At 33.7% G+C, this 25,287-nt stretch overlaps 1 long non-coding RNA gene across 3 annotated transcripts in view; it reads left to right on the top strand.

Moving 5' to 3' along the window:
• LOC110257266 overlaps positions 1-25,287 on the top strand; it is a 377,151-nt gene that overhangs the window by 147,418 nt on the left and 204,446 nt on the right. For all 3 annotated transcript variants that reach the window (XR_002339658.1, XR_002339659.1, XR_002339660.1), the window contains one exon: positions 12,641-12,715. This is a non-coding gene — a long non-coding RNA (uncharacterized LOC110257266). The remainder of the gene's footprint in view (positions 1-12,640; positions 12,716-25,287) is intronic.

Raw genomic sequence — 25,287 nt, 5'->3', positions numbered from 1 at the left:
ATTTCAAAGTCTTCTGGACACAGAGCAATACTTAGAGGGAAAATTATTGCTTTTATTTCTTATATTAAAAATGGAAAAAATCTGAAGTCAATATTCTAAGCTCCTACCTCAAGAAATAAGAAAAAAATAAACTAAAAGTAGAAGTAATGAGTGGAGATCAATTATATTCAAAATAGAAAACATAGACAAAAATTCAAACCAGAAGCTATCATTTAAAAAGGTCTGTAAGATTCACAGTTTTAGTAATTAACAAATTTAAAGAAAGAGCAAAAGCACGAATTACCAATACCCGGCAATACTGGGAATTAAGGGAAAGTGTATCACTACAAACTTTATTGCCGTTGAAAAGATAAGTGAATGCTACTAACATCTTCATGCCCATAATCCAACAGTGTAAATGAAATGGATGAATTCCTTCAAAAGTGCAAAATCCAAAACAGAAGAATTGCATAATCTGAACAGTTTTCTATGAAGTAAATGAATTGATATTTAAATCTTTCCAACAAAGTAAACTTCAGACACAGATGGCTTCACTGAGGATTCAACCAAACTTTGAAAAAGGAAATAATACTTATTCCATAAAAACTCTCCCAGAGTTGTTCCCTTGTGTCACAGTGGGTTAGGTGTCTGGCAATTAAAAATAATTAATACAAATCTTTCTCAATTTCTTCCAAAAACTGAAGAGGAAGAAATACTTCCAAACTCATTTTGTGAGACCAGCATTACCTTGATGTGATAACTATCAGGAACACTACAAGAAAAGGAAGTTATAAGCAAATATCCCTAGTGAAAATAGGTGCAAAAATTCTCAACAAAATATTAGCAAATTGAATTCAGGAACACATTAAAAGGATCATACACCATGACCAGGTAGATTTTTTTCCCTTGGATGCAAGGATGATTCAGCATACCCAGATCTATAAATGTGACATATTGTATTAACAAATGAAGCATTAAAATCATTATTATCTTAATAGATGAAATCATTTGATAAAATTCAGCCATCCATGCCATTCATGATAAAAGCTCTCTACAAATTAGGCATAAAGGAATGTACCTCAATATAATAAGCCTATGTATGATAAGTTCACAGGTGACATCATACTTAAAAGTATATTAAAAAATGAAAGCTTTGTCTCTAACATCAGGAACAAGGCAAGGATATTCACTTTTGCCACGTCTTTTCACCATCATACAAGATGTCCTACCTAGAGCATTAAGGCAAGGAAAAGAGTAAAGTTGTCCAATTTAGAGAAGAAGAAATAAAATTGCCTTATTTGCAGACATGTTTATACATAGAAAACACTTAAGACTCCATACACACATACAACTACTACCACTAATACAGTTTTCATAAAGGTGCATAATACAAAATCAACAGTATAGAAATGTTGTGCTTATATACACTAAAGAAATATCTGAAAGAGAAATCAAGAAAATTATTCTGTTTATAATAGCATCCAGAACAGAAAAATATTTAAGAATAAATTTAACCGATGAAATGAAAGATCTCTATACTGAAAATTGTAAAGTATTGATGAAATAAATTTAAGAAGACACAAATAAATAAATATTCCATGTTCACAGATTAGAAGAATTGTTAAAATGTCCAAATGATCCAAAGTAATTGATAGATTCAACACAATCCCTCTAATAATTCCAAAGACATTTTTCACAGAAATAAAAATAATTTTAAAATTTGCATGCATGTATAAAAGATCCTGAATACTTAAAGCAATCTTATACAACAATAACAAAGTCAGAGGGATCACAGTTCCTGATTTCAAAACATATTAGAAAGCTATAATAATCAAAACTATGTTGAGCTGGCACAGAAGCGGACATACTAGACTGATGAATAGAGGAGAAAACCCAGAAATAAACCCCCACTTATACAGTCGTCTAATCTTCAACAAAGGTGCCAAGAATACCCCATGAAAAAAAGGGTGGTCTCTTCAAGAAAAAGTGTTGAGGAAACTGGATATCCACATACAAAGGAAAGGAATCGGACTCATACCATATACACAAATCAAATGAAAATGGATAAAGTCTTAAAGACAATAGCCGAAATCATAAATGTCTAGAATAAAATATAAAGATAAAGCTGCTTAGCATTTTTTTTTTTTTTTTGTCTTTTTGCTATTTTCTTGGGCCGCTTTCGCGGCATATGGAGGTCCCAGGCTAGGGGTCGAATCGGAGCTGTAGCCACTGGCCTACACCAGAGCCACAGCAACGCGGGATCCGAGCCGCGTCTGCAACCTACACCACAGCTCACGGCAACGCCGGATCGTTAACCCACTGAGCAAGGGCAGGGACCGAACCCACAACCTCATGGTTCCTAGTGGGATTCGTTAACCACTGCACCACGACGGGAACTCCTTATTTTTTGCAATTATTTTTTTGCTATGACACTGAGCACAGGCAACAACAAAAATGTAAAAACATCAGAGTAAATAATTCTGTACAGTGAAAAGGAACCATCAGCAAAATGCAAAGGCAACCCTACAAATTGGGAAAAATATTCATAAACCTATCTAATAAAAGGTTAATATCCAAAGTATATTATTAATGAAATTCAAAAGCAAAAACAAAAAAATTAACCCAGTTAGAAAATGGGCAAAGTACCTGAATAGACATTTTTCTGAAGAAGACTTAAAATAATAAACGGGTTATGCAAATATGCTCCACATTACTAACAATCAGGGAACTGCAAATCAAAGCTACAATAAGATATTGCCTCATGCCTATTAGGTTGGCTATTATCAAAAAATCAAAAGATAACAAGTGTGGCAAGGAAGTAGAGTAAAAAGAATACTTGTACACTGATGATGGAAATGTAAATTGGTACAGTCGTTACGGAAAATTGTATGGAGATGTCTTCCAAATTAAATATAGAATTAGCATATGATGCAATAATATATATATAAAGGAAATAAAACAACTTGCTTGAAGAGATATCTACACTTTCATTTCATTGTAGTATTATTCACAGTAGCAAAGATTCATTGAAATCAACCTAATTGTATATTGATAGATGAATGTATAAAAATGTTGCATGTATTTTGTAGGGGAGGCTAAATTCTAACTCTCCACTCTAAGGTTTTTAGGATGGGCCTAAAAATTCAACTGTTATGTGAGAGTTTGACAGGAAAAAAATCAAACAAATTTACTTGTTTTATGTGACATAGAAAGCCTCATAAAGAAATTAAGACCCAAAGAAGTGGTAAAAATCTAAATGCTTTTCTACTAGCTTGAACAAAAAGAGACACCTCTGAGAAAATAACTGAAGTATGTGAGAAGGCTAAAGGAAGATAAGAGTTATTTTAACAAAGTCCATTTGTACAGAATTCTCTTGGTCATAACATCCTGTCCTTGATAACATGCATATTATTTTCCTTCTAGTATAGAAAAAAATATATTTCATATGAGGATTTTATCTCCTGCTTTCAGGAAGATAAGGGGGGAGTTTCAGAGTGCCCTTCTAATATCTGCTTTTTTATGTCTTTAGCTCAAAATTATTTTTATGTTAAATAGGCATATTTTTGTGATATATTCTGGTTTCCTTCAATATACAATAGAATATTATTCAACCTTTAAAAAGAAGGAAATTCTGCCATTTGCAACAGCAAGGATGAACCTTGATGATATTATACTAGGTTAATAAACTAAACGCAGATAAATACTGGATTATCTCATTTACATGGAAAATATTAAAAAATAAAAATCATGGAAACAGTAGAATGCTGGTTACCAGTTACTGAAGGTACAGGGGAAATATGGACATATTGGTCAAAGGGTACAAATTCTCAGCTATAAAATTAATAAATTCTGACAACTAATTTACAGCATGGTGTCTATAGTTGTACTAGAAATTTGCTAAAGAGTAAATCTTAAATGTTCTCACACAGAAGCAACTGTAAGATGATGGATGTATTAATAAGCTTGATTGTGGTAATCATTTCACAATATACTTAAAACACTTGTTGTACACATTAAATATACACAATTTTCATGTCAACTTTACCTCCATAAACCTGGGAAAAAAAGAGAAAAGAGCACCTATATTGAAAATGAAGAATTAAATTATCTTTACTCAAAGATGACATTAATTTTATGCAGAAAATCCATTTGAACCTGTAAATAAACTATTAAAAAGAAAACAGTTCAAATTTAAAGGATACAAGACACATTATATATGATTTTTATAAAGTTTCAAAACAAAGACAATTCAGAGAAAGGATAGTTTTTTACAGCAAATAGTTTTTAGAGCAAATGGCTATTAACAGGCAAATAACATAAAAAAAAACTTTGTTCCATATCACATACAACAAACACAAGTAGTCATACACTTAAATATGAAACCTAAAACTATACTACTTCCAGAATAACACAGAGAAGGAAACCTTTGTATTCTAATTAGGAAGGAGACTTTTATATATAAGGCCAAAAGCACAATCCATAAAAGAAAAATAAATTCTAAACTGGACTTCATTAGATTCTGAATAAACATCCGCTTTTCAGAAAAGCCCAACCCCAACAAATGAAACACTGTCAAAAAATGGAAAACAAGCTACAATATTGCAGAAATATTTGCTTTTAAGGTTATTGCTTCAATGTTATCTTCCTATACTTCTGATCATTTCATGTTTTTTCCTATCATACTGTTTATTCCCAATTCTTCTCTTGTGCTTCTCTAATATACATTTTTTAAAAATATCCTTTTCCATTTTATATATTGTGTGCCCATTAACATATATATATAATTATATTTGATGCATGTCTTTTTAATCATATAAAGAAAAAAATGAGGAATGATAAAACCAAAATACAACAATATTGGAATTTTTATTTGCTTATGTGGTTACTATTATTAGTGTTATTTTCTTCGTATGGATTTGAGGTAGTATGCAGTATCATTTCATTTTTGCCTGAAGAACTCCTTTTTTTTCTGGGACAGGCCTACTAACAAAGAATTCTTTTAGCTTTTGTTTTTCTAGGAATATCCTAATTTCTCCTTTATTTTTCAAGGATACTTTGCCAGATGAATAATTCTCACTTGACAGTATTTTTTTTTCAGCACTTGAAATAGGTCATCCCACTATGTTTGGCCTCTACAGTTTATGATAAAATCTTAGCTCATATCTTATTGAGCAGCCCTTGCGTTATGTGATGAGTCTCTTCTCTTTTGCTTCTTTCAAGACTCTCAGTCTTTGGCATTTAACAATTTAATTAAAAGATGTCTCACTGTGAATCATTTTGTATTTGTACATTTTGAAGTGTATTGAACATTTGGATGTATAGATCCATTTCTCTTGCCATTGTTTATGCAAATATTCTTTCTGACCCTTTCTCTCCTCTCCTCTGGGACTCCCATTTTGCATATGTCGGTATGTTTCATATTGTCTCACAGTTTTCTGAGGCTCTGTTCATTTTTTTTTCAGTCATTTTACTTTATATTCCTCAGATTGGATCATTTAAATTTAAATTAACCTATCTTTAATCTCTTGGATATTTTCTTCTACCTGTTTGATATACTATTGAAAACCTCTATTGAATTTTTCATTTTAGTTATACTTTTCAACTCCAGATTCTTCTTATTTTTAATAATTTCTATATATTATTTGTTGATATTCTTTATTTGTTGAAATATTTTTCTCCTGACTTCCTTTAGCTCTTTGAAAATTTTCTAACACAGTTGGATTTGAAGTATTTTTTTAAATTTTAATTTTATTAGAGTATAGTTGATTGACAGTATTGTGTAAATTTCTACGCTACAGCATAGTGATTCAGTCATATATATATGTGACTGAATATATATACACTTTTTTTTCTCATATTCCATCACTGTTTATCTCAAGGGACTGGTTATATTTCCCTGCTATACAGTAGGACTTCGTTTTTCATTGATTCTAAATGTAACGGTTTGCACCTACCAACCCCAAACTCCCCATCCATCCCACTTCCACCGCCTCCCCATTGGCAGCCACAAGTCTGTTCTCTATGTCCCTGAGTCTGTTTCTGTTCTGTATATAGGTTCACTTATGCCGTATTTTCCACATATAAATGATATCATATGGTATTTGCCTTTCTCTTTCTAACTTCCTAGTTAGTTCAAGAATCTCTAGCTGCATCCATGTTGCTGCAAATGACATTATTTCATTCTTTGTAAGTCAAATGTCTATAATTCCTCAGGGACAGTTGCTGTTAATTTATTTGGTGGATGAATCTATTTTCTTGTTTCTCTACATGCTTTGCTTTATAAATTTTATGGAAAACTGGACATTATGAATATTATAATGTAAATCTGGAAACCAGATGTTCTCCTTTTTCTTGGGCTTTTTTTTTTTGGGTAGTTTCATGTGTGTTGTAGTAGTTTGTTAATTTAGAGAGTTTTCTAAAGTCTGTATTTTTTTGTCCTATGGTTACACAGAAGTCTTTCTTTAGTTTGTGTGAAAGCAAAAGAAAGGCAAGGGGAAGGAAGGAAAGGGAAGGAAAAAGAAGGGAAAAGAAGGGAAGGAAGGAAGCTTATGGCAATGCCAGATCTCTAACCTACTAAGTGAGACCAGGAATGGAACTACTATCTCACGGATACTAGTCAGATTCTTAAACTGCTGAGTCACCATGGAACTCCTAGCCTTATCTCTTTGGATCATTTTATTAGGGAACTCCTGAGGTATTATTTCTTTCATCATTGGCTGGTCTGTCCGTAAGAATAAAATTTTCTTTCTTTTTTTGGTTTTTAAGGCCTCACCCACAGCATAGGGAAGTTCCCAGGCTAGGGGTTGAACTGGAGCTACAGCTGCTCGCCTATACCACAGCCATAGCAATGCCAGATACACCACAGCCACAGCAATGCCAGATCCAAGTGTCATCTGCAACCTACACCACATCTTACAGAAAAACTGGATCCTTAAACCACTGAATGAGGCCAGGGATTGAACCCACAACCTCATGGTTCCTAGTCGGATTCATTTCTTCTGTGCCACTCGGGAACTCCAGAATAAAATTGTCCAGTCATCTCAGATGGCAGGCTTGGCTATTATCATTTGAGAGACATGTAAAAGAAAGGTGTTGAAGTATTTCAACATTCATTAAGCAGATGTTTACTAAATCCTCTTGCACCTGAAATGTACATGGGGCTTCTCATTATGGAACCCTCTCTTTTTTCTTGGTGGGACATTGAGTGCTTCAGTTACCTAGCTTCAAAGAGTCAAGAGAATGGCTATATTGATAATGGGCCGAATATCTACTTTTCTTTTACTTATTAATCCATTGTTTTATATAAATCTATCAAGTTAACTTATAGGGAAGAAAACATTGAAAAGCAATGGACTGTTTGATTGCTGGGTTATATTATTATTGAACTCATTAATTTATAAAATTATTTGAAGTCCTGCTTCATGGTCAAAAGGTTATTTTTATTTCACTATTAATCTTATGTAATTTTTAAATGCCTTTAAAGATAAGCATTTTTTGCATGGCTTCTTCTAAAAAACTTTTTTTTTCTTTTAAAGTTTAGTTTATTTAAATATATTTGAAATATCAATGAAGTAGAAAATTTGGGTGACTCATTCAAGCAAAAAATAATTGAATGCTTGACTTGTTACTTTTGATGACAAATATGAAAACTAATTAAATTAAACGTGTGTTGGCAAAATGAACAAAAAGTAAAACATCAAAAAGGAAGACTAAGATCAAAGGAATTGAGAATTGGCTATACAGATGTAAATTAAATCAATGAATTCCACAATCTAACTAGAAATGATGATTACCTTAAAAATAGAGCTGTACTGTAGAAAGGTAGAGGAAGGATGGTTAAAAATGTAATTATTTGTGTCTCATAGTGAACCAAACACATATTAGGAACTTAGGTAAGACTTTTCAATGTCACCTCTCATGGTTGCTTAGGAACAGTCTCAATGATTCCTCCTCTGTACTCTGCTTGTTAAGTCTTACATTTGTCCAAGATCTTCACCAGTGTTGGTGCTACAGTTTGCTTTCTTTTTCCTCCTGCTAACTTAGTATTCAGTTTTGTTTTGATGAGAGTGATAACCAAGAACCTAAGATAAAAATGTGTTTTAAGAGGCCAGGATCAAGACTGAAATTTTGAAGTCTGATAGCCAAAACTTGCCAAGGTGGTTTTCTCCTTTCAACCCAATTTTAAGTCTGAATTTCATAATTGATATGATGAGTTTAAGAATCATCTAGGTGAGCATCAGTATCTAAACGATGAAATATTGGAAGTGGGAGGAAAGAGACATTTGTATGGAAAGACATTGGCAGTTATAAATTCTGAGTCACAACCATTGTAAGGAAATGTCAGAATCAGGTTTTCTACAAGGTCTATCCAGGTAAATAAAGGATTAGCTGGCACCTGAAAAGAAAAGAACATCTTCATTTTTTTCCTTACTGAATGTTAAGATTTTGATCCTAAAGCACATTTGAAATCAGGCCATCATTTTTTCAACTTAATACACCAGCAAAGAGTTCTTGTAATTGAATCTAGATATTATAGCCAAGAGGATGTTGACACAAAAGTTTTATTGCCTCTGACCCCCTCTTATTTTTTACATAGTACTAATTTTTAATGTTTTTATTTGGAATTTTTTGATCCAGAAATTACTGAAACACAACTAAAAAGAAAATATTTCATAGCATGGTAAGGATACTGATACATGAGGGACAGCTTTATCTCTGTGTGTGCCTCTGTACAGACCTCCAAATGCCCATGTAGGTACATGGGATATAGTCAGGGCACTAAGAGCTTAGGCTCTAAAGTCAGACATGTGTAGCTTAATTCTTATGTCCTAATACTTAATGTGTGAACTTACCAAAGTTAATTTTCTCCATAGCTCAAATTCCTGATTTGTTAAATGAGTCAAAAAATACCATGTACTTCAAAAATTTCAGTCCTATATTAAGGTAGAAAATGACAACTTTTTAGTCAAAATTCACGAGCAATTTTTCAGTGTGATATATTTCAAAAGTCTAGCCATTGCTAAGCTCTTCCTGGTATTACTAATACTGGAAAATTAATGCTATTACTTATTATTTATATTATTATGGTTGCTACTTTTCTATAAAATGAGTAAAACAGGACTGCCTTATTAAGAATCCACATTAAAAAGGATCCACTTTGGGAGTTCCCACTGTGGCTCAGCAGGTTAAGAACCTGACTAGTATCCATGAGGATGAGGGTTTGATCCCTGGCCTCGCCCAGTGGGTTAAGGATCCAGCATTGCCACAAGCTGTAGCTGTAGGTCACACATGTGGCTCAGATATGCTGTTTCCAGCAGCTCTGGCATAGGCTGGCAGCTGCAGCTCCAGTTTAGGCCCTAGCCTGGGCCCCTCCATATGAAGCAGGTGCAGCCATAAACAGGAAAAAAAAAAAAAAGGAGGAGCCACTCCAAAATTCTCCTGAAGATGTGCTTAAAGAGGGAATTATAATTGCATTACACATATAAATGCCTACTAAATCGTTTTTGCTCATCCATCATGCCAAAGTCCTTAAAAATCTACAAAAATATCTTTTCTCTCTCTCTTTGTCCCAGAACAATCTATACAATTTAGCTGCCATCTTCTTGTCTATTTTTCTGTCCCAAAATTTGCTTCAACAATACTTTGTTTAAGATGATCACATGATCCTTATGAAAGCAACTGTTCTGTCATTTTCCTTTCTTTAACATCCTTGTCAGTGTTTAGCACAAAGCTTATTCTGTCTCCATAAATGAGTTGTTAAGTATTTCCACTTTACTATCTGGAAGTGTTTGTTTTTAACTGATTTCTTGCTGTGATATTTGAAACTTTTCACTGGGTTAGTCACTTATGCAGAAAGTCTCTGATGACATATTCAGAAATTTAATTTAAAATAACAGTAATTTTAATTTTATTCAGCTTTTTGATATTTATTGCCCTTTGGTAGGTTATATGTGTGTTTGTAGAAAGCCATTTCCTCAAATTTTTCAAATTTTATCATAAAATTATTATCATTTTTTTTAGGACTGGATCCCTTTTTTTGTTTTTCTTTTTTTATCTTTTATTTATATGTATATATTTTTCTGCTGTACAGTATGGTGACCCAGTTACACATACATGTATACATTCTTTTTTCTCACATTACATGTTCCATCATAAATGACTAGACAGAGTTCCCAGCGCTACACAGCAGGATTCCATTGCTAATCCCATCGCTAATCCTTTTTTGATCTTTTAATGTTGACACATTCTACAGTAATGCATCTTTTTTCACCTTTTTGTGTGATTAATGAGCCTCTTCTATGGATCATGTATTACAGATTTTGTTTTTATTTTTGTTACAGGCTCAGCCTCTTGATGAGATTACTTAGTCTGTGTACATTTAATTACATAAAATATATTTTAGAAAGTTTAGAAAAGCAGCATTTTGGTAGAATTCTGAGGAGGAAATATATTTTGGGAAGAAAATAATTCTGTTTGGGAAAAGCAAAATAAATTAAGATGACTTAATTCTGCTAGAATGAAACAGAGGCAATCTTTAAAGAAAAAGGAAGTTAGAAAAAAGACATCTATATTTTTTCTCAAGTATTTCTTTTAGAAGCTTCTAGAGCAAAGAAATATAAATAATTTGAGCTCCAATGCTTCTGGGAATGACATGGCTCCTCTGTTTAAAATATTTCTTCCTTCCTTCCTTTTTTTTTTTTTTTTTTTTTTTTTTTTTGCTTTTTAGGACTTCACCCATGGCCTATGGAGGTTCCCAGGCTAAGGGGTAGAATCAGAGCTGCAACTGCCAGTCTACAAAGTGGGATCTGAGCCATGTTTGTGACCTACACCATAGCTCATGGCAATGCCGGATCCTTAACCCACTGAGAGAGGCCAGAGATCAAACCTGCATCCTGTGGATACGAGTTGGGTTTGTTACCACTGAGCCACAACAGAAACTCCTCTTCTTTCTTTTTAATAGATGTTCAGCATGACCTTCAAGGTAGCTTTCCCTTTGGAACACTGGAAGTCTAATCATTTTAAACTAAGATGCATTCCTTATCAAAAATAGTAGTATCTTGTCTGTGTTAGCACACCAGAGCTTTAATGCAAGGCCATGTTAACTCATGAATAAATCCCCTCACTAATCAACTTGTACTATCCTTTTTTTCACCTTCAACACTCTACTCCACAATAGCCACCAACAGATACATTATGAGTTTTTATTTTCCATATTTAAATACAAACATTCTTTGAAATTCAGAGAAAGAATCTGTGGCTATGTTGACCCTATCTTTTGCTTCCACATTGAAAGCTTATGGTTGAGCTTCTTGGTTCTTTTCAGTGTTTTAGTGGCGTCATAGGAATTAACAATCTCATTTGTAGAAAACTGTCAGTATTCTTTGCTCGATACTTTTAAATTACAAATTACTATTTTGTGATATATTTTTCATGTCCCTGAAAATCAAAGTTGAGCCTTAAGTAAACTTACTAATAGCTCAAGGCAATCTTCTAGAATGCCAAGTAATTCCATTGTATGTAATAAAATATCACTTATCCTAAATCTATCTACATGTTTTTCATTTATTTTACATAACTATTTGAGCCTTGATTTTCTTCTTGTTTTAAATCTGGCGGTTTACTTACTATAATCTGGTGAGAGTGAGAAATTTATATTGTTAAAGTTTTTCTTTGTGTGCAACCATACCCTTTCTCCCCCTTTTTAGAACCAGAATGCTAGTGGGGCTTTTGTAACCCGTCTGTGTTGTTCACTTTTAGAACTACTATATCATTTCCACTCAACCTATAGGCAGCATTTCAGTGCTTTATAATGAGGCATAGTTTTATTGAACTGACTCAGAATTACAGCAGAAACAGCAAGAGCTTTGTCTGCCTCTTTTTCTCTATAAGAAAAAAAACCCCTGCATTTTAGCATCTGCTATTATTTTCCTCAAATCTATCACAAAAATGAAAATCCATCATCTCATTCTTCCATAAATGGTTCAGCATCAAGTATATTTTAATATATATACACTATTTTAGACTTTTAACAAATTTAATTCAAAAGTGATTATGAATTTCTACTCTAAGATAAAATTTAGCTGCCATGTGATTGTTCTATTGAATAAGAACAAAAATTGTCTTTGGTGTTCTGATCTATTTTGTATTTGAAAATTCCTAAGTCAGGTAAACCTTAATTAATTTTTATGTTCAATAAAAACACATTTTTATTAAAGTACATCCCATTTCTTTATAGCCTTCTCTTTTTGACACTCTTCCCTATGCTCATGTTCAAGGCTTAGCCAGAGATCTCTGATTATAAACTTTGAACTAAGTCAAAAAAGTTGTGGGGTCTTTATAGAAAGGTTTTGATAAGAGGAAATTGGAGACTTGGAGTAGTACCCCCACCACCTTAAATGAAACCTGAACCTGTCATTGGAGTTCTGGAAAGTGTTATTAATTAGTTTTCTAATAGCCATTGCTCCCAACTCTTCCCTTGCTACAGAACCTCAATAGTTATAGAAATGAAATGTATTTAACCATAGAAGATTCATGACTTGGTCTGTTCAATGAAAGTTAATCTCATTTTAGTTTCTACATTTCTCAGTCTCATTTGCAGCAGGTGTTCTGAAAAACAATTACTCATAGAGATACATGTTGTTTTGTTTTGTTTAGTTCCTAGTGGTGTTCCTGCCTGTGTTTCAGTGTTCTCAGCAGTCTTCATTCCTGGCCTCCTAATCACTGGATCACACCTCAGGTTAGTCTTCCTAAACTCACGGGGTAACAGTAGTATTCTCATATTCCTGATGTCATTCCCAGTTTCCTGATGGTGACCACATGGTAGTACTGGTATGTAAATTCACCTCAGTAGGTCTAGGAATCATGGAGGGTCCAGATTAGAACTCACTCCTCTAGTTCTTTCAGTGAATTTACAGGCATCCAATTCCTGTATTAAATCTTGTTCTGCTTAAAATACCTAAAAAGGCTTGTGTTTCCTAACTGAATTAGATTGTTACAGACATGCCCTTGTTTTGCAGATATGGTTGGCCATGTGATATAGTAGTTGACAAGGTTATTGTAAATTTGTTGGATACTTCTGGTAAATATTGTTTTATAATTAAAGATATAGATAAATGAAAAGAAATAGTTGGGCCATCCTACTTCCACCCTTCCTTCTCCTCCTCTTTCTCTCTTTGGTCTTTCTTATGAGTCTTAGTGTTATAGCAGCTATTGTGTAACCATGTAGTTACTAGACAGGTGAGGACTAAATGCTGGTATGTGAGAGGCAGTAGAGGGTGGGAAAAGTGCCTCCTTGATGCTATCACTGGGTGGCTAAAGATCTGGATTGACTACTAGATTTGGACATTGTTGTTTCCTGTTACATGCTACAAAAAATAATTTCTAAGTGATAAGATTGAATTACCTACTGGCTGCTTTATAGTGATATATCAAAAGTAAAGGAAGTCTGAAATTCTCTAAGGAAGCAGATGCTGTCAGTTCCCAGCCCATGCCCCTCAGATTTTACTTTTGTAGTGTGTTCTGGCCAAACTTACATAGCAAAGATTAGTATCTCTCTGCTTTAGGACTTTTCTCATAATTTTGGAAGGCTTCCTTCCCACTCCTAGAGCAAGGGAGAGGTGCCAAGGAACCAATGTCCCCTGAGAATCTCCCAAACCAGTGACTCTCAGAAGTTGCTGTATAAATACACCAACTTCCTGGTCCCTTGGGCAGAAAAATTCAAAGGCAAGTGTTTTATACAGTTCCCAGGCTTGCTCACCATATTAGCATTCTTAACATTAATCCTTTATATAGGGTGTCTCTTTTCTCTGTACTTTCTAAATTAAAAAATTACATGTGATTTCTTGTCTTGACATATACTTTTGAGGGAATCTAAGCTAAAATACCCAATTTGAAATCAAATTAAATATGTCAGGCCCCAATCAGATGAAAGAGGCTCTTCTGGCTCAGTCAGAGGTCAGTACACAGAGTCCTGTGGAAGCCACCTGAGATTTAATCTCTGACTACAACTTTCCAAGGACTCAGTCCATTTTATTTTGATATATTATTTTAATTATGACTGCATATTGACAACCCTCATCAAATAAATCCTGATGGTGACCTTCATACCAGTTTTATCAATAGTTGCCAACAATACAATTGGTGATTCACCTAATGGCTAGATTCTGCTACTACATTCCAAAGACAAGTTAATTCAATTAAAACACTATTTTCCCATTTGTTAAATGCTGTTATCTGAAAATGGAATTTTCTGTTCTCCATAATCAATCAGCTCTTTTTTTGATGAGCTCAACCCACTTGACTTTTCCTGTCTATATGTGCAGGTAAGATTCATAGAATTTATTATGGAATTAAAAGAAAAAATTTGTGTCAACATAAAAATGCTTCCCCTCTTTGCTAAAGCACTTGAAATTCTCTACCTGAGAAAATTTTCTTAAGGTAATGGGCCATTGTAACTGAATTAAAGCATTTTATTACCAAGGAAGAACAAACCTGAGTTAGCCAATGCATAATTGAGAGTGTGTTCCTTTAAAATACTGCCACTTGTCACCTATCACATAGAAATGACCCTGTTGAGGTTATACTTTCCTGAGATGGAGGAAAAAGGAAAGGGCTGGTGAATGATATGCCCCTCAGGAGTATTATTATGTAATCATAGAGGACCTTGGAGAGAACATTGGAGCCTGGATGTCTGAGCAGAAAAAGATAATGAAATGGGAGTCAAGCTAAAAGTAATATCTACTGAACAGCTCTACCAAAGGCCTACTTATGTACTAGATCATATGATTTTTTTTAAGATAAGAAAAAGAATATTAAGCTAACCTTTGTCTTAATCCCCTTTTCCCCTTCAGAGCACACTGAATTATGGGATATGTACAAAACATTTTGATTTTACAAGAAAAGTTGCATTTTTGACAGAAAGGCCTCGGGTGAAAAGCACATTTAAAAATCCAATTTTAATGGGGAAAATGCAGGAAACTTATTTTATATTAGTGGAAACTGTTTCCCATACAACTGAGTTCCATTGCATGAATCTTTTATCAAAGCAAGGCCAAGGAAACGTGTTGACTTATAACAGCTTTCTTTCTCAAAAAATTCATTTTCACAAGTTTTACATCATGACAAACTTGACTGGTTTTCTACAAGGAAAATTTACAAGGAGCTCCCCTTGGGTTATAGGGAGAAAGGGATTATATGTTTTGAGAAGTAATTTTCCTGTCAGAAATCTTTCAAGTAATCGTTCAGTGAGTAGTGTCAAGAATGTGTCCTAAACAACTTATTTCAAGAAGGGTTATCAACAAAAGAGTTTAAAAAATTGCAAGCTTATTCAGGATAAAGGACTTAACTTACTCATGTGAAGATCCCCTCTACCCATGGTAATGTTTTGTAATCATTAGATTGTCAATAAATATTTATTGAGTAAATGAGTGTAGGTAAATTTTAACTTTTGCCCTCAAAGAATTTATAATCTAGGTGATTTAGGAAGGCATACCGCTATAAATTGGCCAAAACCACTATGTGTACACAGAATCGGTGGGCTCTTTGGGGTAGCTGTTTATCGCTATCAAGAGATCAAAATAAATAAAGAACATTCCCAGTTTATAAAGAAAGCATGCCTCAGGACAAATTTGACCACCAACATCAATATGTATTATCAATCAAGCATATTGTCTGTTTTAAAATTTTTCATGGTATATACCTATATCTGTTTATCTATATCTGTATCACTTGTATGAAAGATTCTCTTGCCAAATGTGGCCATATTCCATTATTAGATCTGGAGAAAACTATTAAGTCAGGCCATAAATAAAACTTTAAATCAGTAATGTAAAATAAGTATTTGAGAATCAAGCCTAGGCACCCATGAAGTTATCTACAAAACATAAACAGACTTACAGTCATAGAGAACAGACTTGTGGTTGCCAAGGGGAGGTGGGGAGGAAGTGAGATGGCTGGGGAGTTTGGGGTTGGTAGGTGGAAACTATTGCGTTTAGAATGGAAAAGCAATGAGGTCCTACTGTACAGCACAGGGAACTATATCCAGTCCCTTGGGATAGAGCATGATGGAAGACAGTATGAAAAAAAGAATGTATATACATATATGACTGTGTCACTATTATGTATAGCAAAAATTGACACATCACTGTAAATAAAATATACTTTAATTGAAAAACAATAATCAAGCCTACAATGTCATACTCAAAGGCATAGATGAAAGGTACACAGGTTGCTATATTCTTGTCCCTGTTAATGCAAGTTCTGGGATTATCTCTAAAATATTTTAGACAATCCACATATCTTGAAAGTTACCGGTGAGATCCCCACTATATTAATTCACAGAGTTTTTTCAACATAATCATAACTGTAACATAGGATACTAATCAGCAATCTTCTTAGATGATGATCAGGAAGAGTGAGAGCTAAAATATCTATAAAGGCTGCCTTAGGAAGGTAGCTAAATTCATCCTCTACCAAATTCCTTAAAAGAACAAATAAATGCTCCAAAAGTACAGCTTTCACATACACATATAATTATGGATTGTTTATACTTAATTTCTTCAAATAAATACAGAATAACATCATATATAACAAATAGAGAATGGTAAATATAACTATCACATAATGAATGCCTCGTGTGTTGATGAATGATTCTAAATACTTCACATGAGTCACCTCAAAAATCTCACAGCAACACTGCTGTTTCATTTTCTAAAAGAGGAAACTGAGGCCCTGAGAAGTTAGACTGCATACAAAGGTAAGAAGCTGGCAAATGGTAGTTTGAGATTTAAATATGGGCAGTCAGCCCTCACACTCTTAGCCATGATGCAGCACTGACTCTAAAAGAACTGAATACAGAATAAAAGAACTAAGGACTAAATTGTGCATGTGCCTGGGAAGATGAGAAGACCCAACCCAATCATATATGAGGAAGACTGGACAGGAATATTCCCTCTCCTGGATTCAACTTCTACTCAATAGGGGAATACAGTCAGTGACAGGTGAACTGAGATTACCTATACAGTAAGTCCTCTGTCAGATACCAGACTCCTTCCTACACCGCTTATCCAAATACCCAATAGAAAAATTTAGCACATTATCAGGCTTGTCCTATAATCCAAGCTTCCTGAGTCCTACACAATTTATATGATATATAGCCAAATATGGTCAAAATGGATGCATATTAGAATGGTGAGCTGCATGGGACATGGATAGTTTGGGTGATGGTGGAATCTGATTGGGGTGGATCAGTATGTTATATCAGAAAAATGTAAGCTAAAGATAATTACTTCCTTGGAACAGCAAATTTAGCTTTGTTCTGCCCGAGAGTCAACGCAAAACAGAATTCTGTTTGTTTATTAATAGGAATCATTCAAGCCTACTGTTAAAATTGAATTTACTGTAGCACCAATCAGTAATTGAGATTTGTTTACTGAATTCTTCTGAAAGAGATATGAAATAAAACAATACAAATTATTATTACAAAAGAAGTAGTCACAATGATCCCAGGTCTGATTTTATATTTTCTATCTCTCTATTTTATGGGGAAGTATGGATTCTTGATTAAGGCACAGACTGATCTTACTCCTAGAGTGTAGCTTTAGGTAACTGTAGTGTCTGCTCCACAGCCTCCACTGCATTGCTTACATAATACTGTAGTGAACTCTAGCCATCGTTTGTTTATCATCTGAGAAACACTAAAATATGAGCTCCTGAGATCGGGGCCTGGGTCTGTCTTGTTTATCTGTGTGTCTCAGCACAAGGAGTTCAACAAATTTTGTGGTATTTGAAAAAATAATTTTTCGTGTTATATAAAATGCATTTTAAAGCTCGGTTTTTCTGGCATACTTTGTAGATCCTTTTAGCCCTGAAGTAATAGAGGGGAACTTTCAGAAATCTGGAAGATCGTCATACATACATGAGAGAACTAAGGCCTAGAAAGTTAACTGGCTTGTCAAATGTGAAAGTTTCCAGAAAATATCAAAAAAGTTTTGAATGATCTTACAATCTGTTTTGATAGTAAATGGAGTAGAAAAAAACGCTTATTTTAGCTGCCTGAGGAAACAGTGAAATTCTTTGTTAAAGCATATCAGATAGTGTTATTATGTCATTATTGGTATAAAAGCGTGGCAAGGGGCCTTATTTTTCCAGCATTTAAAAAATATTAGACCCCATCTCTTTTAAAGCTTTTTTTTTTTTTTTTTGTCTTTTCTAGGGCTGCACCTGCATCATGTGGAGGTTCCCAGGCTAGGGGTCTAATCTGAGCTGTAGCCGCAGGCCTACACCAGAACCACAGCAACACCAGATATGAGCCGCATCTGTAACCCACACCACAGCTCACAGCAACATTGGATTCTTAACCCACTGAGCGAGGCCAGGGATCGAACCCACAACCTCATGGTTCATAGTCGGATTCATTAACCACTGATCCACGATGGAAACTCCATCTTTTAAAACTTTTAGATTTAATTCACTGCCTTCAGAGTAGAACAGTTTACTACAACAAAAGGTCAATTATGATGCTATTAACCTTTTAATACTGATCCTAATATTATTGAGTAGTTAATTGAGGGGGATAAAAAAAAAAAAAACCTCATTTTGCTCTTCTATCCTTAGAGACAGAAGTAAATAGACAATATTAAATTTATGATGGAAGCTTTTCCACCTGTAGGGGAAAAAATGGATTTTGACTAAGAATATTATAATATTAAAAAAATGCATGTGTGCATTTTTTAACTAAAAAGAATTTCAATTAATATCATACTTATTTCTCTGTTGTTCTTTATTATATATCCAACCAGGTACAGTGTCTTGTAGCCAATAATTATGCAATAACTTTGTTAAAATTGTACTTTGCTTGGGTATGGTACTTCTATAAGCTTTGACTGACATGAAAATTTTATTAAAAAGGAATAGAATCTTAACCGTAAGTTAGGAGAGTGGATACTTACTACATATATTGCAAGCAAATTATTAACATTCTTAAAATGATATTGTCCAATTAGATGAATAGCTAAAGATTTTTTTTAGCTTTTATTTGAAGTTTATTAGGCTGTTAATGTATTTTTAAGGTAATGCATATATTTTTTAGTTTTTTTATCATTTATATTTTTTTCTACTGTACAGCATGGTGACCCAGTTACACATACATGTATACATTCTTTTTTCTCACATTACATGTTCCATCATAAGTGACTAGACAGCGTTCCCTAAATGTACGATTCAAAATCTAGAAATATAAGTTAAATAGATGAAATATTAAAATAGGAAAATATATTAGTCTTGGCTATAAAGTTTATAAGAGTCATAAGCAATTCAAAATATGTTTTTTGGAAGGTAGTTGGAAGAAGGTCAGTTGGAAGAGATAGGCATTACCAAGATTTTTTTAAAAATTTATTGAAGTATAGTTGATTTACAATGTTGTATTAATTTCTGCTGTACAGCAAAGTGGCTCAGTTTTATATATATATTTACATATATATCAGATAGGTGTTCTTTTTCATATTTTTCCATGGTGGTTTATCACAGGATATTAAATATATTTCCCTGGGCTCTACAGTAGGACCTTGTTGTACCAATTCCCTCTTGATCTGAGTGAAATGTGCTTCAGTCTTTATGAAGGCCTATTTGGTAATATGCATTAAGACTTTTTAAGTATATACATCCCTTGAGTCAGAAATTCTACTTAAGCGGTATATTCAAAGGAAATAATCAGCAATGTGAATAAAGACACGTTTATTTATTCAGTAAATTGAATATAGAATCCCTGTTACATGGCAGATGCCATTTGCTTGAGATAAAAAATTTGCTAGTACTCTCTAAAATTTGTCAAGTTGGATGTCCAGAAAATTAACAGCCAAATACCATACAGTAAATTAGTGTCCCAAACCTAGCTCTGGGAGGATGAGAACATTTTTTTTAAGATGAAGTAACTTATGAAATAAAATGAGAAGGTTTAGATTAGGAGTAGGTTCCAAAACTTTGACAGCATATTACAGTTAATAAGAGAGCATTTTTCAAAAATAAAAGTCATTACCATACACTGTATGGTTCTATTTGTGTAACATTCTTGAATAAATCTACAGAGATGGACAACAGATTAGTAGCTGTCAGGTATTAGGGATGAGGGGAAGTAGATATCAAATAGTAGTTATAAAGGGGTAATGCAGTGGATCCCAGTGGCAACAGAACAGTTCTGCATCTTGATTGAAGTGGTGGTCATATGAATCAACACATGTGACACAATTGCATAGCACTGAGCGCACACACACACACACACACACACACACACAAGTGCATATAAAGCTGGTGAAATTGTACCAGTGTCAGCTTCCTAGTTTGATGACATACTACAATGATGCAAGGTATCACCACTGGGGGAAACTGTGAAGAGTACGGGGGACTTCCCTGTATATATTCTTTGTTGAGGCTTCTTGTGAATTTATGATTATTTCAAAATGAGAAGTTAAAAATGCCATTTCCCATATTTTAGCCTAGGGTTTTCAGGGAGTGTATCAAACATAGGTGAGTTTCCCTTTTATTTTTTTACTAAGAGTTTTTTACATACTGTAAAGTTCACCCTTTGCAGTGTATGGTTCTATGAGTTGTGACAGGCACAGTTTCCCACTGTATGGCTGTATGACAGTTTATCTATTTATCACAGGACATATGCAACTACTGTGTGACCCAGAAACTGCATTCCTGTGCATTTATCCCAGAGAAATGAGAACATGCATTCACACAGAATATATGCATTGATGTTGACAGCATGTTTGTAATAGCTGATAACTAGAATCACCCCAAATATCCTTCAACAAGTGAATTATTTTAAAAACTCTGGTATGTACATACCATAGAATATAACCCAACAATAAAAATGCCTTTAGAGATGATAGAACACCAAAGTTGAGGATAGCATACATAGAAATGGTAAAAGAGACACAAGGAAATCTGGATAAGTTATGACTATAAAATAGCTATAAAATGCTATTTTAATCATGTTTAATGTATTTTTACTTAAAAAAGGATTAATAAGTTTAGGTATGCACAGACACCATTACTTTCATGTGGTAAGTTGTGGCCCAGTTTGGCATGTAGGTAACCGTAGTAAGTGTTGCCAAATTATGCTAAATGCTACTAAATTATGCTTCTTGTTTTTATTGCTTAGAAGCTATTCACAATCTAAATTCAGAAATAAAACTGATGCATCTAGAATAAATGGGAGAATTTTAAAATCTCATTTTTAAAAAGCAAATAGAAATATTTCCAATGCCTTCATTTAAGGCAGAAGCATTACCCCTACCAATATCTACCTTTCTTTGGAAAAAATGAATGGAGAAATTTTAAAACTGTAGTATTAAATAACCCACATATCAGCCCCTGTTTGCATGTGTGTGTGTCTGTATTTAGATCAAATAAAAATTCTATCTTGAAAGCTCTAATTTTACTGTGTATCTATTGCATAATCGACAGGGGAGGTTATTTATATACATTATGCCTAAACTAAATATCTACTTTCTGTGAAGTGTAACTCCCACAGAAGATAAGCACTTGTATCACTGTATCATCCCTGTTGCCCAATTTACAAACTAAGGACCCTTAAGTGCCTCTAATTATTTTCTGCACAATGTGGTGTAACTGTGCCACCTGCATTAGCGTTAATAAGTGCAACACAGCTAACTCTTCACTTGGGAGACTGGCATGTGGCTCTCTTCTGGAAAATGACTCTACAACTAGAAAGTTAGACTTAATGAAATAGCTGACAGTAGGTAGTCCCTCCAGAAATCTCCATGCCCAAGTGGTTTCTCTGAAGAATTCTAAATATTGAAAGAATTGTTCAAGATAGAGCTATCCTATGCCTTCAAAACTACTTGATAAGGAAGCAAAAAAAAAAAGGAAAAACCCACAACCACTGTTATCTAATTTAAGCCATGCTAGACAGAGTGTTGGAAAATAAGTAGAATGTTTGAAATCAAAAGTCGTTATGATAAGGGATGTTTTAACTCCCAGAGAAGGCATAGGGGAACATCTATTAACTGGAGTTTAAAGAATTTCTATCTGCTGAAGTATTTAGAAATTCTCCTGGAAGAAACATCCTTATGAACTTGTAGTTATCTTTATTGGAAAAGACTAATTTCCCTGGCATTACAAATAGGAAAATTTTAAACATAATCTTTTTAATATGTGAGAATTATTTTCAGGCATCTGTTGAGTTTGTGTGTGTGTTTTAATTGGATATCTGTAAATTATCTAAAGTGATCATTACATTAGATTCTTATTCTTGAAACAGATGGATAAAAATGTTCTGAATCTCTAAGCTCGTTCTCTATGATACAGGATTAACAGAGTGTTTCCATTCATAGGAATGTAGGGCAGTGTTTCCTAGGCTCAACATCTGGATGGTCTCAGAAGTATTTTTCCAAGGGAGAAGTGTTTGCCTTCTGTTGGGCAGAAACATCAACTATTTGAGATAAAACATCACTGAGATTAGTGACCTAGTATCCATGAGGATGTGGGTTCGATCCCTGGCCTCGTTCAGTGAGTTAAGTATCCAGCATTGCTGTGAGCTGCGGTGTAGGTTGCAGACATGGATCGGATCCCATATTCTGTGGCTGTGGCATAGGCCAGCAGCTACAGCTCTAATTTGACCCCTAGCCTGGGAATGTCCATGTGCTGCAGGTGTGCCTCCCCCCCAAAAAAAAGATTAGTGATAAAAATTAGGTAGGCTTTTGGTATTGCAGTGAATAAAAAAGTTGTTCCCCTTTCTGAACAGCCTCTCTTGCTTGACAGTGATGATGAGTTTTATTTCCTGATTTACTTTGAGTTTACACTAAAGCTTGATTATCTCGAGGCTATAATCATGCCATATCTCCTTCTATGAATAAGAAATATCTCTTACTTTATCCCATGTCTTGTTTTCTTATTCATTCAGCTTGTTTTCTTCTCAAGAAACTTCCTAAGGAACACTGAGTGAGAAATAAACTTTCTGCATTCTTTTGTGTATGAAATATATTTGTCTTCACATTTGAAAATTAGTTTTGCTTGGTAAAAATTTTCAGGTTAAAAATAATTTCCCCAAGAAATTTGAAGATGTTTTCTATTGTCTTCTAATATCCAGTTTTATTGATGAAAAATACTATGTCTTTCCAATTTTCATTCTTATTTGTTCTATTGTTTTCATTTCCTGGGAGTTATTATGATCTAATCTTAATCCTTGTGGTTATAAAATATGAAAGTTTGTTTAGGATAGATAATTTTAAAACATACACTTGTAACTTACTAGGTATTTCAGTATGAAGATTCATATTTCATCAGAAATTATTAAACTATTTCTTGGAAAATTTTTTCTTTTGATCTTCTGGTCCCTTAGTGTCAGGTTCATATCTATTGCCCACTCATTCCTCTCCATTTCCAAATACAAAGCATTGGCCAATAATGTGTTTTTATGATTTAAAATATGTGGCAAGTATTAAAATGTCAGATTTAAGTAATAACATATCAATAATTACTTTGAATGTAAAACATTTAAGTATACCAATTAAAAAAAAATTTCCAAAATGAATTTATAAAATGACCCAACTATATGCTGCTTAAAAGAAACTCACTTTGAATTCAGATATATAAGTATTTATTTTGAAAGTAAACTGATGATTGGAGATATACTATGCAACCACCAATAAAAAACAGGAGTGGCCATATTAATATATAATAAAGTAGACTTAAGAGTAAAATTAGGCATTCCAATTGTGACTCAGAGGGTTAAAGACCTGACATTGTCTTTGTGAGGATGCAGGTTTGATCCCTAGCCTCACTCAGTGGGTTAAGTATCCCAAATCACCGAAAGCTGCAGTGTAGATCACACGTGTGGCTCAGATGTGCTGTTACTGTAGCTGTGATATAGGCTGGCACCTGCAGCTCCAACTGGAACCCTAGCCTGGGAACTTCCATATGCCACGGGTGGGGCCATGAGAAGAAAAAAATAAAGTTAGTAAAATGATCAGAGATAAAGAGGAATATTATGTAAAGATAAAAAAGATCAAACTGCCAGGAAGACATACTGTTCCTAAATATGTTACATACCTATTAACAAAGCCTTCAAATAAACATGAAGCAAAAACTGATAAATATGAAAGGAAAAACATAAATTCATAATCATACAGCTGAGAACTTCAACAATCTCACCAGTAGATAGAACTACTAGTCAGACAGAAAATCTGAACAATACAATCAACCAGCGGGATCAAATGGAAGCCTATAGAACATTCACCACACAATAGCAGAACATTCTCCAAGATAGATCAAATTCTAGGTAATAAAACAAAACTCATCAAGTTTAAAATGATAAAATCTTACTATTTGAAATAACATGGATAGACCTAGAGGGTATTATGGTAAATGAAATAAGCCAAAGGCAAATACTTTATTTCACTTACATGTAGTATCTAAAGAACAAAGCAAATGAACAAACCAAACAAAACAGAAACAGACATATATACAAACTGGTGGTTGTCAGAATGAGGGGGTGGGGGATGGGTGAAATAGGTGAAGGGGATTAAGAGGTACAAACTTCAGCTGTAAAATAACTAAGTAACAGGGATGTAATATATAGCACAGGGAATACTATAATATTATAATAACTCTGTATGGTGACAGATAGTAATTGAACTTAGCAAGGTGATCACTTTGTAATGTATAAAAATATCAATTCACTATGGCGTACACCTTAAACTAGTATAATATTATGTGAAAAAGAGCTAAGCAAAAATAAAAACACAGCATATCAAAATGTTCAGGGTAATAATGTAGCTCTCACAGGCACAATAGCATTAGATGCTTGTATTAGAAATGAGGAAAGATCTCGAAACAATAATTTAAATTTCTATTTCGAGACATAAGAAAAAGAAAATAAACTCAAAGTAAGCATAAGGAAGGAAATAGTAAACATATAATAATCTATGAAATTGAAAAGAGGGATATAATAGAGAAATCTGTAAAAATAAGTCTTCAAAAATAATCAATGTAATTGTTAAACTTGTAGCAAGACTGACAAAAATAAAAAGAGAAAGGATTCAAATCACAAATATCAGGACTAGTATAGGGACTACCTCCACAGATATTATCACCATTAAAAAAATAATAAGATATTATGAACAAACTTATATTTATAAATGTTAGAGTTTAAACCTGTTACTTAAAAAGACAAACTACCAAAACTCAACGAAGATGAAAGAGAGAAACTGAATAGGTTTATAACTGTTAAAGAAATTGATTTTTTAATTAAAACTCTTTGTAAAAAGGAACTTCCAGGCCCAA

This window comes from Sus scrofa, chromosome 16, assembly GCF_000003025.6.
Source record: "Sus scrofa isolate TJ Tabasco breed Duroc chromosome 16, Sscrofa11.1, whole genome shotgun sequence".
NCBI lineage: Eukaryota > Metazoa > Chordata > Mammalia > Artiodactyla > Suidae > Sus > Sus scrofa.
Note: the sequence above shows the minus strand (reverse complement) of the source record. Positions and strands in the feature narration are given on the sequence as shown.